Below are 15,679 nucleotides of genomic sequence, written 5' to 3'. Positions count from 1 at the left end.
GCCCGGCTAGCTCAGTCGGTAGAGCATGAGACTCTTAATCTCAGGGTCGTGGGTTCGAGCCCCACGTTGGGCGCAGCCTTTTTGTTTTGTTTTTTAACTGAAGTCTTCTATTAAGCCATTAAGTAACTTAGTAGTTTCCAAATTAGTATTGCCGTCGCAGCTATCTAAACTTTGGCTCACTGTTCCAGCAAACAGAAAAATTGGCCTGGAGATTCCAGGATCTCTTATCTGTGAGACAAGGGGTTCCTCATCTCCGGCCTACCCAACAGAGCCACTCCCTCAGAAGGCAGAGATGAGTGGAGGCGCAGGGGAGTTCAGAGGGCGAAGTCCCAGAAGCTCCAGGCTCCCCACCTCCTCCTCATAGACTGTCCTAAAAGACGCCTTCCTTTGGACGTGATCAGATGGAAGCACATTCCTTCTCACATCTATGGGAAACTATACATGTATATTTCAGCATAAATATGTATACACTACATGTGTGTATTTTGGTATGCATATATATTTAAAGATGGCCCCTAAGGACCTAAGGTGCGCCTGACCCAACAGCCATGGTATTTTCTCTCTTTTTTTCCAGCCAAGGTATTTTCAATCGCCCATCTGCTTGTGAAAGTTGGACATTGAAAGAAAGACGGAAGAGGAATGGGTGCATTTGAATTACGGTGCTGGCAAGGAATCTTGAAAGTGCCGTGGACGGCCCAAAGAACGAACAGACCTGTCTTGGAAGAAGTACAGCCAGAATGCTCCTTAGAGGCAAGGATGGCCAGACTTCCTCTCAGGTACTTTGCACATGTTGGCTGGAGAGACCACTCCCTGTCCAAGGACACGTGCGAGGTAAAGTGGAAGGGCAGCACAAAAAAGGAAGGCCCTGGACGAGATGGATTGACACAGTGATTGCACCAACGGGCTCAAACAACACCACAGTTCTGAGGACGGTTCAGCACCCAGCCAGGCTTTGTTTTGTTTTTCGCGGGGACTCTATGAGTCACAACCAGCTCAAAGGCACCTAACGCGTTTCAGCACATGGGTTGGGGATGAAGGGGCAGACAGGCAGGCGGTTGATAGATTGAGATCGTGTGTGTGGTAAAAATACACATAAGGAAGCAGATGCCAACTCAGCTGTTTCTACATGTACAACGAATTAACATTGATCTCATTCTTCAAGTTGTGCCGTCATTCTCCCTAGCATTCGTCAAAGCATTTCAGTGGGAAATGATCTATCCTCAAACATAAAAAGTGATTCCCCCAAACAAGATGGAGACATGTAGACAACTGTTATGAAGAAGAAAGGGGGGGGGGGGGCAGAGTAAAAGAAAGGAAGAACTGCCGTTGTCAGGGTAGCCAGCCTCTGACAATATCAGGGTCCATAGGCACAGTACCGTGCTAATAGCGAAAGATCAGTAAAGTCACAGACAGTAGGAGAGAGAGGAAAATAAGGAGTCCGACACATTTCATAGGAGCAAGCTCACCTCAGCCCCCCTTGTTGGTCCTCGTGGAGGTGGGGGGAGGAGAGAGAAGGAGGAGAGGGAGGGCGTCTTTAATGTTCAGGGGCTTTCATAGGTAGCCATTAGTCATGCATATTCAGGAGTTACATACATAAATAAGGTGGGTGGTAATCACAGTAAAGCTCCTGAGCTCACAGATGAGGAAGCCCAATCCCTGCATTGAGGGAAGACAATGAGGGGGGATGGATGCTGTCCTGGGAGGAGATAATCAAAGAATGTCGGCTACTACAGGGAGACAGAATCAACCATAAGGCAGCATAGCAGTTAGGGGAGAATCTGTGGGGATGACATTTAAAGCAGGATAATGCGCTTGACTTTATCTCTGATTAGCTTTCCAGATTCCCTCTGTTTTAAGTTAGGGAATATAGGCCTGGTCATATTTCCTCAGTGTTCTTTTCCCACACCCATGTGGCTTATGAAGACAGATGGACCATCTCCCACTGTCTGGGAGGCAGTCATGGGGCAGTTTCACATTACCTTCCAGGTGCTGATGAACTCGGTCGGTCGTTTTATGCTTTCTTCCCCACTGGGGGGTGGGGGTGCAGAGTGTCTGGCTGCAGACCGTAAAACTGCTTAGCTGTTATTTTGAATTGGCTGCTCAGCAAATACATATATATAGTTGTTCCATCGGGTTCCTTTTGTTTCTGTGTCTCCCTTTGGTCTGTGAGGTGAGAAGGCAGGCACCTTTGCTTACTCATCCTTTTGTTGTCTACGGAAGTCATACATGGGCGGACTCTCATGGGGACTGTTTATCTGTCACCAATGGGATCATCCAGGCCTTGGCCTTCCTTGCTGCTGTGTGTTTCTGACAACGTTGTTTATGATAGTCTTAAAGCCAGACAAATTCTTACAGAGTTAAACGTATCAATCCTTTCTCTTAAGGCTTCTGACTTTTATATCAGGCTTAGGAAGGCGTTCCAAGTTTTTTCTAGTGTGCTGTCACTTGACTTTTGTAAGGGACTCTCTCTGCGTACAACACTATGACATGTCCACTGCAGTTACTTTTGAAGAACGATAGGTAGATTTATTTTTCTACTAAAGAGCTGACTAGATATGTCATCGGCTCCAAGGTCACTCTATGGCACAGTCCCTGAGGATCTCTGAGGCCTTACTGGCCGAGGACTGAGGGAGTTTACTGGGCCCTCTAAGTTGAGATTACTGGATGTGTTAGTCCTGGCTGACTAGAGAAGCAAATTCATAGACACTCATATGTGTACAAGAAAGAGCTTTGTATCAAAGAGTAATTGCATGTTAAGAAAACATCTCAGCCCAGTCCAGATCAAGTCCATAACCCCGATATTAGCCCATATGTCTGATACCAGTCTATAAATTCCTCTTCACACTCATGCAACACATGTAATGATGCCAAATGTAGGAAGATCATAGGCCAGTAGGTGGAAAGTCTTGTGGATCCAGTGGCACTGGAAGCATCTTAGTGCTGGCAGGGTTCTCTGTAAGGTAGTTTTGGTGACGGAAAGAGAGAAAGAAGGGAAAGGCAGAAAATAGTTTTAAAGGTTTATTTCAGAGCTGCAGGGCGAGGTTCATGGGTCGGGTCCCTAGTTGGGGCCAGAGAAGTTGCACTGCCAGGGAGGGAGAGGAAGGATTTTATAGAACTGGTGGGAGGTAAGGACAGTTTGGGGAATTTTCCATTGTGGTTGGTTTGGCTGTTTGGCAAGGCAGGACCGTAGCAACAATCGTATCTGGAGCTGCCTCCATCTGTGTCCAGGTTTCGCAGGCCGCATCAGGAGTTGTTGCGCACTGTCGTCAGGGTACTGCTCTGTCTCCCCCAAATATTATGTTAGACTTAGGACACTGCTTGCAGTTAATGGTAAATGACTGTCAAGTTACCTCCCTGAAGGCAGTCAGTGGCCAGACAACAGTCTGATCCCACCACAGGTAGTCCTGCTCCCTGCTGTTAAGGACAATGGGCTACCTCTCCCTAAAGGCTTGTAGTCCTTAGCTTAGTTCCTATAGGTGAGGTTTACACCCTACTGATAATGGTTTCTATCATGGGCCAGAGAACAGGTCAAACCCGGTTCAGTGACATCCAAAGTTAGGCTGCCATCCTGAATCTAGGATCCGCCCCTCTTGTCACATGTATACCCCCAATCCCTCCTCTTCCTATTGCTTGTATATTCCTAGATTGTCCCCCTCTCATTGCTGTTTAACGTATAGTGCACCCCCTTCCTGTGACATATGTCTTTACCTGTAATTAGGGGGCTTGCACACCTCCCAAAGGTATATAGGCCTGGGTTAGCAATAAAGATCCCTCTTGGCCTCTCTCCACTCCCCCATCCTCTCTCCCTCGGTCCTTGCTCCCCTGTTCCCTTTCCCCTTGTCCTCCTTTCCCTCCCCCTCTCTCCGTGGACCACCAAGTGGAGCTGAGGCGAGCATGCTACCATAGAATGTGTCTGACTCCATTATTTCAATCTCTCCTCTATCTCTCATGCTCTCAATGACTGTATTATAAAATTTGTATATCTCGACCGTACAATTGTGCCTATCGAACCCGCGATTATTGGTGGGTAGCTAGCATTTTCCTTCACAGTGTTCCACTTGCCCACCCCACCAGTTCTCGTTTCTGCATAGCAGTCTCCATGTGACTCCTCCAGTTCCGGGGCTCTGGCTGCATCAGCGAACCTCCATGTGCCTTGTCAACAGGAATGTCTTGCAGTTAGGGTGTGTGTCCCGCCTCCAGGGAGGAAGACAGGAGTTCCCAGAATAGTCAGAGGGCCATGCCCACACAGAGGCCTCATTGGCTAAAACCTGATTGACAGGCTAGACTCCACCCCTTCACTCAAGTTGACAGGAGATTCTGTAACTGCCACACTGGCTAAAGTGGATTCAGTTTAAAATGGAAATACAGTCACACACAAAACAACCTCACTGTCATGGAGTCAATTCTGACTCCTGGCGTTCCTATAGGACAGGGCGGAACTGCTTCTGTGCACTTTCGAGACTGTAACTCTTTACAGGAGGAGAAAGCCCCATCTTTCTTCCAAGTCACCAAAAAAGATGGTGCAAAATTCTAGCCAGATCCTAGAAAAAGAGTATTTCTCAGCAGGTCACAGTATGACTGGGCCCCACCTCTTTGGAGGACAATTGGGTAGACATTCTCATAAAATGAGAAATGCACAAATATTTTAATCAGTGAAGCCCAATAATCTATTTCAGAGAAATACTTACACAAGCGATAAAGAGAATTTATGTCCTGTCCATCAATTGGTCTGTCTGCCTGTGCTATGAACGGATAGCAGTTGTCTAAACGGACTGGACAGATAATGACATTGGTCATTTTAATAGCTAACGTTCAGTAAGTATTTACCATATGCTTTCTGTGCCCATCGCATTAAAATTAATTTAGCCTATGAGGAAAGTATCCTAGTGGCCCCTGTTTATAAATGAAGAATCCAGATCAATCAAAGTCACACCGTAGCAGTACCGAGATTTGCTCTGAGTTTGCGGCTGCCCCAGCGGCGAGAGTGGGCTTCTAGTCCCCTGTCTTGTTAGTGTCCCATGCCGGCGCAGTGGAAGATGCCAGCCGAGTAGCGAGACCGCCAGCCTGTGCGGTGGCTCTGGAATAAGACAACTCGGATGTGGGCGTTGTTGAAAAATAACATCTTTTGGTACAGGGAAAAAAATCCTTTCTTTTCGGGAGTGTGGAGGGAAGGTGGGGTAGAAAGGGGGAACCGATGATGACAAGGATCTACATATCACCTCCTCCCCGGGGGATGGACAACAGAAAAGCGGGTGAAAGGAGACCTAGGACAGTGTAAGATATGACAAAATAATTTATAAATTATCAAGGGTTCATGGAGGACGGGGAGGGATCGGGGAGGGAGGGAAAAAATGAGGAGCTGATGCCAAGGGCTCAAGTAGCAAGCAAATGTTTTGAGAATGATGAAGGAAAAAAAAAAGGTACAAATGTGCTTGATACAATGGATGCATGTGTGGATTGTGATGAGAGTTGTCTGAGCTCCCAATAAAATGATTTTTTAAAGCCTTTCTTTTGGTTCCACTAACGAGACAAATCTTTGCACTGGCTATTTTGGTGTTTAATTGAGGCACAGGAGGACTCTGGGGATAAAAGTCGCTAAATCTCAAATTGCTTTTAAGCAGCCAGCTAGCGTTTAAAGTAAAATGCAGCGTCCCTGGGTGGGCTTGAACCACCAACCTTTCGGTTAACAGCCGAACGCGCTAACCGATTGCGCCACAGAGACACGGCTAAATCCTTTGCAAACTCATGTTCTGATGTCAGACATGAGCCCTTTAACCCCGGGCTCCGGGCACCGTCGCTGCCTCCCGCCTCTCCCAGCCCCGCGCTCTCCACGTGCTGGGTCCCGGCAGGCACTCCCGGGCGCTGGCCGCGCAGCGAGGGCGCCTCAGCGAGTCCACCGACGGCCGGCGGAGCAGCGGGCAGGGGAACGGCCGCAAGCGGGAAAAGGCTCCGGCTGGCCACCGGCTCCGCGCCAGGACCTTGTCTGCAAAAAGGTAGCCGAAAGTGACTGCCGGTCGCCACTGCCCAGCACGGTTGTCAGGGGCAACCGGGCGGTGCCGAGGAGGAGCCCCCCAGCACGCTTCCTACCGGGCGGCCCGCGAGCAACGCGCAGGAAGTGTAGGATCTATACGACCCTTTGAAAATACTACTGCACTGGGGATGTGTGTGATATGTGAGTTCTAGCTCAAGAAACGCTATTAAGGGGGCGGGGGGGGAGTAGGATAAAGTATAACAACTGCAACTTTAATTCGATTTAGGACGGAGAAGTCTCGGCAGTTTGGGGGCCCTCTGCGGGCCACCTGCAAATCTGCTTTCTCTTTGTGGTTTGGCTTTGGCGGGATGGAAACTTAGCGGATGGCGTGTTTGTTAACTGGCGGGTTCCCGCGGCGCTGGCTTGGCGGTGCGCTGGAGGAGAGGCCGCAGGGGCACGCGGGGGCGCGCGAAGGCTCAGGTGCCTACAGAGCGGGAGAAAAAGAGCCCCAATGGTCGTGGTAGGTTAGGAAAATGCAGGCTAAGGGTGGACCCGTGCTACTGTAAAGGCGGAACTGAGGGACAGGGAGGAAGACGGACATAACTGACGGGACAAGGGAGAGCAGAAGCAGAAAGAGCTTTGTTAGGGGTTAGGGGAGCTCCCGGACGAGGTTCCGTGACCCAGGCCAACCGGTCAGGGAAGTCGTGCTCAGCAGCTGGGGGCGAGGGTTTTTAAAGGTGTGGTGAGGAATGTATGGCAATCAGCATATGGGGTTTGGAAACTGGGAGAATTGCTTGTCGACTCCTGGAGGCTTTCTTTGAACCGGAACATCAGGTTTCACCGGTTATCTTCTCTGGCGCCGACTGCTGCTGACCTCTGGGACGTGCAGGGCCCAGACCTGCTTCAGCTTAGTCCAAACGGGGGCCCCCTCGTTCGGACCTGACCCAACAGCTACGTCTCGGTGGGACCTCGTGTGGTGGAACTGGAAGGACGCTTTGATCCTGGACGTCCTTTCTTTCCCACGAGTCGTGGGGTTCCAACTGAAGGAAAAGAGCACAAGTGGGGCGTTCTCAAAGGCCGGGGCAGGTGGAGTCTCCCCCGCAGTCCGACGCCTCGCGGCGGTCCGATGCCCTACAGTTGATGCTCGGAAGGCAGAACCCAGCGCCTGGACCAAGTGGAGTACAGACCAGCCCAGGGGAGGAAATGTATTAAACCCCTGACCTCCCTGCCAGGGCTTTGTTACCCTGTCTGGGTTGGGCACGACTTGAGAACGGCCCAGCAACCAGATCCAGGCGTTTTACGTGGATCGGAAACCCACAGGGCCAGTGCCAGTCGCTCTGCGTCACAGCCACTCCATCGCAGTGAGGTTTTGGAGCGTGGCTGCTCCGGGGACCATGCGGTTCCCGCGTGGGCCCCGAGGGACGCGTGGTCTTTCCTCGGGGAACTCTGCTGCTTTTGTTTGGTCTGATAGTTTCAATGTCCCTGGGACCTACTGACTGTCCCTGTGGATTTCTTGTGCTGGACTATCCAGGTTCGGGGGTCGTCTCGGATTGATGGCGCTTCCTAAACTTGGGGGGTTGGTGCTTTCATTCTCTCTCCAATCCGATTGTGGAAGCCTCACACAGATGTGACAGCCTCCAATATATCGTTCTAAGTGCTCTTGTCTTACACATGAAAAGCCGTCACTCCCAGAACAACGCACAGGTTTCAACAGGGCCCCACAGGGAGTTCTCCCAGAAGGAAGTTAACTTGTCTGGGACAGAAGGCCGAATGGGAACAGGCCCCCAGCTCCGCCTAGAGGAGGCTGGAGAAGAGGAGGAGAGGGAGATTTTAGAGGGAAGAGAGACAAAATTGGGGCGATGTCTGTACAGACGAACTGGGGCACAGGACGAGTGAGAGGTAAACTGAGGCACAGGGAGACGGACAGAGATAACTGACAGGACAGAGGGAGAGCAGAAACGGAAATAGCTTTATTAGTTGGGGAGCTCCCGGGCAAAGCCCCATGGTCTGTCAAGTAGCCCAGGGGAATCGTGGGCTTTACCTGGGGCTTGGGACTTTTGAAGGAAAGTGGGGAGAGGGAGGTCCGAGCTGCAGCAGCAAGGTTTATGGCCCAGGATGTAGTTTATCGGTTCTGGCAGGCAGACTGACCAGTTCTCAGGGAGTCAGGCATTCTGGGCATTGCTTCTCAGTCTCATTCCAGGGGCCAATGTCTGTTTGGGCCGCGGCTGGACTAGGCAGGCCGAATCTCCTCTCCAGCTCTTGAGGAGGAGAGAATGTCAGGGCCCCCATTTCCAGCCTCTCAGGAGGATAAATGACCTACTGAAGTCTCATCTTCTGCCCCAGCCTTCCAAGGAGCTGATCTCTCCAGACCGAGGTTGGGCAGCCCCTGTCCCAGCACTCCAGGGAGTAGGTGGGCAAACAACAAAGGCACTTCCCACGGATCGCATCCTGACTCAAGGTCCTGCAGCTGCAAGCAAAATATCTCCCTTCTTGTTGTCAACGTCTACCTCCCTAGCTGGAGCCCCGTATATCTCCCACCGCCTCACCGACAAGCTGCGATTCCCCTAACCTAACTCGTTGGGTCTCAGAACCCGCCCTGGAGCTCAAGAAGCTCCTGTCCCTCTCTCTGCTCTCCCTTGCCTCCTGGGAGCTCTTTCCCTACCCTAATAAAGCGGCTCTTACCCTCAAGTTCTTTGTCTCAATCATATATATCTCGTTCAGTGTCTCAGTGTTGACCTCTCAATGTCCATTAATGCTAGTGATGGCAGTGTGTCTCCCTAGGGCTCTTCTCCCTATCTTGGCCCCCCAAGGCCCTGATTCTGGGAATTGTATCATCTTCTAGATCTTTCTAACAGCACTGGTATTTGCCCTCTCTTGTGGTCCTAGGAGAGTCTTAAACTCACTGCCATAAAGTCGATTATGACTCACAGTGTCCCTAGAGGACAAGGTAGAACTGCCCCTGTGGGTTTTTGACACTGTAACTTTTGGGGAGTAGAATGCCTGATGTCTTTCTCCCGAGAAACAGCTGGTGGTTTCAAACTGCTGACCACTAGGGTTCCCTTAGAAGAGTCAAAAGCATTGAGCCACCCTCAGAGATGCTGTTAGGTGGCTAGAAGTAGGAACTTGTCCCTCTGCATGCTAAGGCCTCCCTTCCCTCTTACAAGAAGTTGGGAGCCTTAGATAAAGGTGACCAGATTTTAACATTGGTAACGCGGGACACCATTGATAAAACTCATATCCTGGCAAAAGAGCACATGGCAGCCATGCATTCTTTCCAAAAATCGGGACTTTTAAAAAAACGCCACAGGACGCGAGGGGGAAAAAATGTTAAAAAGCGGGACTGTCACCTTACCTTAGATAAAGGCTAGAGGGCATGCACAAATTCAGGCCTTTGAGACAGGAAGCCAGTACACTTGGGAGGGCCCCAACCTAGGCCAGATGAGATTAACTCAGCCAATGGGGTCAACCAGTACCGTGGGCCATGCCTCCCAGCAGAGGGCCCTGGAAAAGCCAGAAGCAGAAGCGGGAACCCACCGCCCTATTTTCCAGCTGCTCCAGGTTCTGCTGCCTGAGGTTCTCTGGCCTCAGGTTGGCACATGTGGGTGTGAAGTGCCCTGAGGGTGCCTGTGGAAAGCTGAAACTTCTTCTGTCCTTCATAAAAACTCACTCGATCACAAACCAGGCTTTGGTGTGAATTCTTTCTCCAGCGAAGCCAAGGACTGAGGTCTTTCCCACCGGAGGAATCTCACAATGCTTAGCCACGAAAATCATAAAAAGGAACCACATGGAAACTCTCAGTCTGCCCCAATTGGCTCAACCTTGTGGCCTACCAGCAGTGATTCAAATTACGCATATATTTGTGACACCCATTCAGCAAGAGGAATTGGGCCACAGCCCCTTCAGGTGCCCAAACAGCTCACAACGGAGAGCTCTGAACTCCTGATGGCTGAGCAGTGGGAAGATCCTGCTTGTCCTCACTGGAATAGACGCTCTTGATATAGATTCTCCTCCATACGTGCACCGACCCTGCAAAAGCTGTCTGAACAACGCTCTGTGTGCGGCTTACAGAACGCTTTCTCTCACATTATGGAATGCGCACAGCACTGCTTCTGATCAAGAATTAATTTGAGTTTCACTAAACTCGTGGTTTTACCCTGAAGGGACTAGAGTGATGGAATGACACTTTTGAAGATTCTGTTTCAGTGCCAGTGGGTGACAAAACCGTGAGGATCTTGGGAATATCCCACAGGATGTAGTATATGCTCAAGATCAGGACCGGGTCTATGGTGATGTTCCTCTCAGGTTCACAAATCAATGGAGTGGCTATTCTATTACCGTTAGTGATACATTAGTAACCCGTTTGCTTCTTACCCCATTGAACTCTGACCTTTCCTGATTTAAGTATCTTAGTTCCCAAAAGAAGAATGAGACCAGGAGATATCATAATGGTACACTGCCACCTGGCCACTTTCTGCACTTCCTGACTGGGACTCAATCGATAAAAGGTGGGTTTATTTTACTGACTGATCGGATTAATGCTCACCATTAAAGGGGAACAAGAAGAAAGACTGGGCTTGCTATCCCATAGAGAATTCCAAACTCGGCAGCCCACAGGGGCAGTTCTACAGGGTCTTGTGCTATAGGGTCGTTATGAGTCAGCAATGATTCGATGGTAGTGAGTTTTGGTTTGTTGTTGTGAGATGCCATCGTGTTGGCTCCTACCCATCTCAACTTTACGTACAATAGAACGAAACACTTCATCATCCTCACAATTGCTCCTATGCTTGAGCTCATCGCTGCAGCCATGGGGAGGGCCCTCTTCTTCTCTGTCCCTCCGCTTTACCGAGCCCGATGTCCTTTTTCAGGGAACATGTCCAAAGTACCTAAGACAAAGTCTTGTCACCCTTGCCTCGAAGGGGCACTCTGGCCATACTTCTTCCAACATAGACCCGTCTTGCCTTTTAGCAGTCCATGGTCCTATCAATATTCTCCTCCAGTATCACAATTCAAGCGCAGCTCTTCTTCAGTCTACTTATTCAGGGCTCAACTTTCACAAGAATAGGAGGTAACAGAAAATACCATGGCTTGGGTCAGGCACACCCTAGTAACATCTCTGCTTTTCAACACCCCAAAGAAGTCTCTCTCTCTCTTTTTTCAACCCTAGCCCTAACCCTCCCAAAGAAGTCTTGTACAGCAGACTTCCCTAATGCAATGTGTCTTTTCTCTCGTGGCTGCTGCTTCCATGAGCATTGATTTTTGGTTTATTAAGGGGGAAACCAGCCTTACTCTACTGAGTAGTCGTGGCCAAGTGGTTAAGGCAATGGACTTGACCTGCCGGCTACAATTTTAGGAGACAGTGACCTGGGAAACACAAACACAGGAGCCTGGAGGACAATTAGGTGGGCTTGGTGTAAGGTAAATTTGGCAACGGAAAGAAAGCAAGCAAAGGCAGAACACCATTTCAAAGGTTTGTTTCTGAGCTCCTGGGCGAGGCTCACAGGTCCCTAATCGGGGGCCAAAGAAGTCTCCCAGCCCAGAAGGGAGGTGAGGAGTTTTATGACCTGGGTGGAATTTTCCACTGCAACTTTGTTGTCTGCAGATCTGGGGCTAGGCAACAGTGTTCAAAGTTCTGTAACAGTTATCCTTCTGCACCTGGGCAGTGGGTGGGGAGGCCTGGCCTCTCCCAGTGTCCTTGAAGTATTTTCATCAGCTCCGGGCATCTCTTTACTTGCCTGCCCTGTTAACTCCCGCTTCTGCCTGACACATGGGTGGGACTTGCTATCACACAACTAAGAGGAAGAAGAGTATTATAGAATGCAGGGACCCTGTCTGAATTATTGAGGCTTGCTATAAAGAAATACAAGTGGGTGGCTTTAACAATCAATCACATTTACTTTCTCACACTTCGGGCTTGCCTCCTTTAGCCAAGGTCAGCATCAGCTTCTCAGCTCCCCCGCTTCACAACACAGGTGCCAGGTTGACAGCAAGCTAGCTTACAAGCAGCCCCAAGAGAGGTAGAACTATTTGTGTATATATTAACCAGCATTTTTCTTGTATCTCCCTACCAATTAACATATTTCCTAATTAACATTTTTTAAAATCTCAGTTTTAAAGTGCCTGGTACCAAAAGGGGAAAAAGCAAAACAAAAATATTCTCAAAGATATATTTTCTGTTTTGGGTGGGAAGGGCTATTTCATGGTATTTGAAAACCATGTTTTTGCTATATTTGTATTAGAAAGTTAAATATACAGTTCAAAGAAAAGGAGTGAGAAGAGAGGAAGTGTATACACACTTTAAGATGCTTAATATGTAAGGGACTATTTACCTACACTGAAAATACATTTACCAGAACTTGTGTTTCTGAATACTTTGAATACAGGCTAAAACTTGCTATGATAATCCTTTACATTCTGGAAAGAGCAGGGAATGGCAGAAGGGCAGATTATGAAAAACTGTCACAGTTCACACATATTGCTGAATTTTCTCTGCAGCCTCACGCCGGTAACTTAGAGTAACTACAACTGACAAAGTATCCTTTGTACATTAAGGTTTGGAACGGATGAACGCTCCCTGACAGTTTCATCTAAAAATGATATAAACTTTAACATGTTTCAAGCAAAGTAGTGTTCTCACACAACAGCACTGGTAAGTAAATTTTATTTAAACAAGCCACAAAACAACTAACTCAACATAAAAAAAAAACTTGGTTGAAAAACCTGTTAAATAACAGATATAATGAAATGCACATGCTATTGGAAAGAGTCGCAAATATCTACTCTGAAATCATAAGATCAGGGTTGGGAAACACAGATCTTGCCCACCCACAACTACCACAAGAAACACTAACATTCGTGAAACAGCACAACCCCAAAGAATGGGACACCAACTTGTCCAGCCCATAACGAACCTACGCACAACAGAGCAAAGCACTCTCCCCCGTCCTGTGCCATCCATCCTCACAACTGGCCATGAGCCAACTGTGTCAATCCATCTCATTGAGGGCCTCCTGCTTTTTCACACTTTGTCAAGCACGATGCCATAACTCTAACGTGTTTCAACTAGGGCACTTGATCTTTGAAACTAACAAAGATCCTTCTCCTGAGCCAGCTCCAGAATTACTTGCACCATGGCCACAGATTTTGAAAAGAAATCTTGGCAATTACTCGCCAACTTACTAGTGGAACCCCAGCCTAAAATTCAGTCTAGGGTTAACAAGAAAAAGGAAGGAAACCCTCCGTAGCCGCAACAGCGGACTCAGACATGGAAAAAACCGACTCAGACACGGCAAAGATCACGTTATGTTTGAAACTAAAAACTAGCTGCCCAACGGCAGGAGGCACTCTAGTCAAACAAACAGAGCACAAGACCGTCCAGCTCCCTAGAAAAATCTCTTGAATACAGTACACACGTTTGGGTTACAATGTACCGGTACGGACTGAAATCAAGAAAACGCAGACATGCTGTATGTATGTCATGTTTTTCAGTCAGCTGCACCGGCCGCAAAAGCCAACACTACTCTCGCAAAACCTGACACGATAGGCCTGACTACGACAAAAGTGCCAACTGAACTGACAAATCTGCTTTTAGAAACCGTAAGATCAGGGGAGAGCGCGAACGCAGTCCCCCACTACCACAAATTATGCAGTCGAGTTTCCCACATTTGGGGAAATCGCAGGGGTCAGCACATCCGGAGTGCAATGGATAAGCCTCGCCCTGGGAAAACCACCTTCGTGATCATGGTATCTCCCCTGCCAGGTAAGTATGAGTTGCTGTGCCACACGCCCGGCACGCCCTCACGCGCACTGCACTTTACACACACGGACATTTACTCACACCCTCCTTCCAGAGCCCGCTTAGCCCTTCTTCCCTCTCCTGATACACAGCCTGAGCGACTGCCCTCCACTCCTTCCCACACCCCGGAAAATCAACACGTGTTTTAGCAGCACCTGCGGAGCCAGCAGCCACTGCGCTGCCTCATCTACATAAGGCACGCCCTGTAGGGCGGTCTCAAAGCGCTCTTTCCTCCAATCCACGTCCCACTCCCTTTCGCGTGTTCCTCCACCCATTGCTCCCAGCAGGCCAATGAGCGGGCCTGCGGCCCACAGGGACGCGACCTCCGCGTCCCCCCTCCCCCACCTGCCATCGCATCCCAGCCGCCCCGCCCTCACGAGGTGGGCAGCCCTCCAGCGCTGGGCTTCTTTCTCTCTGGCGCTTCGCGGTAGCCCTGTATCCTTATAGCAACAACGGCTCTTCCGTGCCTGGAACAGGACAGACTAAGCGTTACAAAGGAAGCCGAACGAATAAATCTGCTTTGAAGGAAGGATGAGTAGAATGCTCTTTAGATGTGAGGATGGCAAAACTTTGGCTCCCGTCCTTCTCACATGTTATCAAAAGGGACCAGTCCCTGGAAAACTACATCATGCTTGGTAAAGCAGGTCAGCAAAAAAGAGGGAGACCCCTGGACGAGATGGACTGACGGAGTGCTTGTGTATTAGAGCTTAAATTCTGAGCAGTAGGTTTGTGGAAAGCACTTTACCTAAAGCCACCATGGAACTTTTTCTTTTTATCTTTCTTTTCTTTTTTTAAATTGGGGCTCTTACAACTCTTTTTTTTTTTTTAGAGGAATTTAAATTTTATTGTATGAAGTATTCAACTCACCCGATCAAAAATGGATTTAAAAACAAAGGCTCAACTGAGGGGGTTCTTTTCTTTTCCTCCTTATGAATATAGTCGTAGATTTGAGATTGCCCTCAATAGCCTGAAATTTGGAGCATTCTGCAAAAAAAAGAGTAGACAACAAATCTAACTAACTCATCATGGAAGAGAACCTAGGCTCAGAGGGGTGCATCAGAGGGCTGTGTCCTGCATGGTTTGTCTCCTGTCATGGTCCACAGGACTCTGAGGAGCTGTAGGAATACGCAGGCTCCAGGCCCAGCTTCATCTCCAAAGTTGTGGAAAAGGACTGCATGTCACAGGGCACTGAGCCCTGTGCTCCTTTGTGCCACCTGGACAGAGCCCAGGGAGAGTGACCTCCTGGGAGCATCCGCGTCAGGGGCTCTTACAACTCTTATCACAATCCATACATATATCCATTGTGTCAAACACATCTGTACATATATTGTTAGCATCTTTTTCAAAGCATTTTCTTTCTACTTGAGCCTCTGGCATCAGCTCCTCATTTCCTGCCCGCCCCCCTCCCTACCTTCCTGACCCTCTCTCCCCCAAGTTCCCTTGAGAATTTATGAATTCTTCCTTCCCGTCCCCCGCCCTCCCATATCTTACACCTACCTTGTCTCATTTCACCCACTTGCTGTCCATCCCCCTGGGAGGGGGACCATATGTGTTGATCATTGTGATCCGTTCCCCCTTGCCTTCCCCCCTTACCTTACCCTCCTAGTATTGCTGCAACTCTTATTGATCCTGAGGGGTTTATCTGCTCTGGGTTCCCTGTGTGCAAGCTCTTATCTGTACCAGCATACATATTCTGGTCTAGTCGGATATGTAAGGTAGAATTGGGGTCATGGTAGTGGGGGTGGGAAGCATTAAAGAACTAGAGGAAGGTTGTGTTTCCTCGGTGCTATACTGCACCCCGACTGGCTCTTCTCTTCCTTGTGGCCCTTCTGACGGGGTGTACAATTGACAACTGATGGGCTTTGGCTCTCCACTCTGCCCTCCTCCTCATTCCCATTGAAATGCTTTTTGTTTGT

The 15,679-nt window shown here is 49.1% G+C and overlaps 4 non-coding genes across 4 annotated transcripts; 1 reads left to right on the top strand and 3 right to left on the bottom strand.

Moving 5' to 3' along the window:
- On the top strand, window positions 1-73 carry TRNAK-CUU. The gene has a single exon. It is a non-coding gene; the product is annotated as a tRNA-Lys (tRNA).
- A 5,575-nt stretch (window positions 74-5,648) lies between these two features.
- Window positions 5,649-5,722, bottom strand: TRNAN-GUU. Its single transcript has one exon. It is a non-coding gene; the product is annotated as a tRNA-Asn (tRNA).
- Window positions 5,723-13,571: 7,849 nt separating this feature from the next.
- On the bottom strand, window positions 13,572-13,735 carry LOC115873177. The gene has a single exon (XR_004048272.1). It is a non-coding gene; the product is annotated as a U1 spliceosomal RNA (small nuclear RNA).
- A 1,090-nt stretch (window positions 13,736-14,825) lies between these two features.
- LOC115873170 lies at window positions 14,826-15,024 on the bottom strand. Its single transcript, XR_004048265.1, has one exon. It is a non-coding gene; the product is annotated as a small nucleolar RNA SNORA73 family (small nucleolar RNA).
- Between the last annotated feature and the right edge of the window lie 655 nt (window positions 15,025-15,679).

Source organism: Echinops telfairi, unplaced genomic scaffold, assembly GCF_000313985.2.
Source record: "Echinops telfairi isolate 266 unplaced genomic scaffold, ASM31398v2 ScPeMD7_7466;HRSCAF=8504, whole genome shotgun sequence".
Taxonomy (NCBI): domain Eukaryota; kingdom Metazoa; phylum Chordata; class Mammalia; order Afrosoricida; family Tenrecidae; genus Echinops; species Echinops telfairi.
The sequence above is the reverse complement of the archived record's forward strand: the minus strand, read 5'-3'. Positions and strand labels throughout refer to the sequence as shown.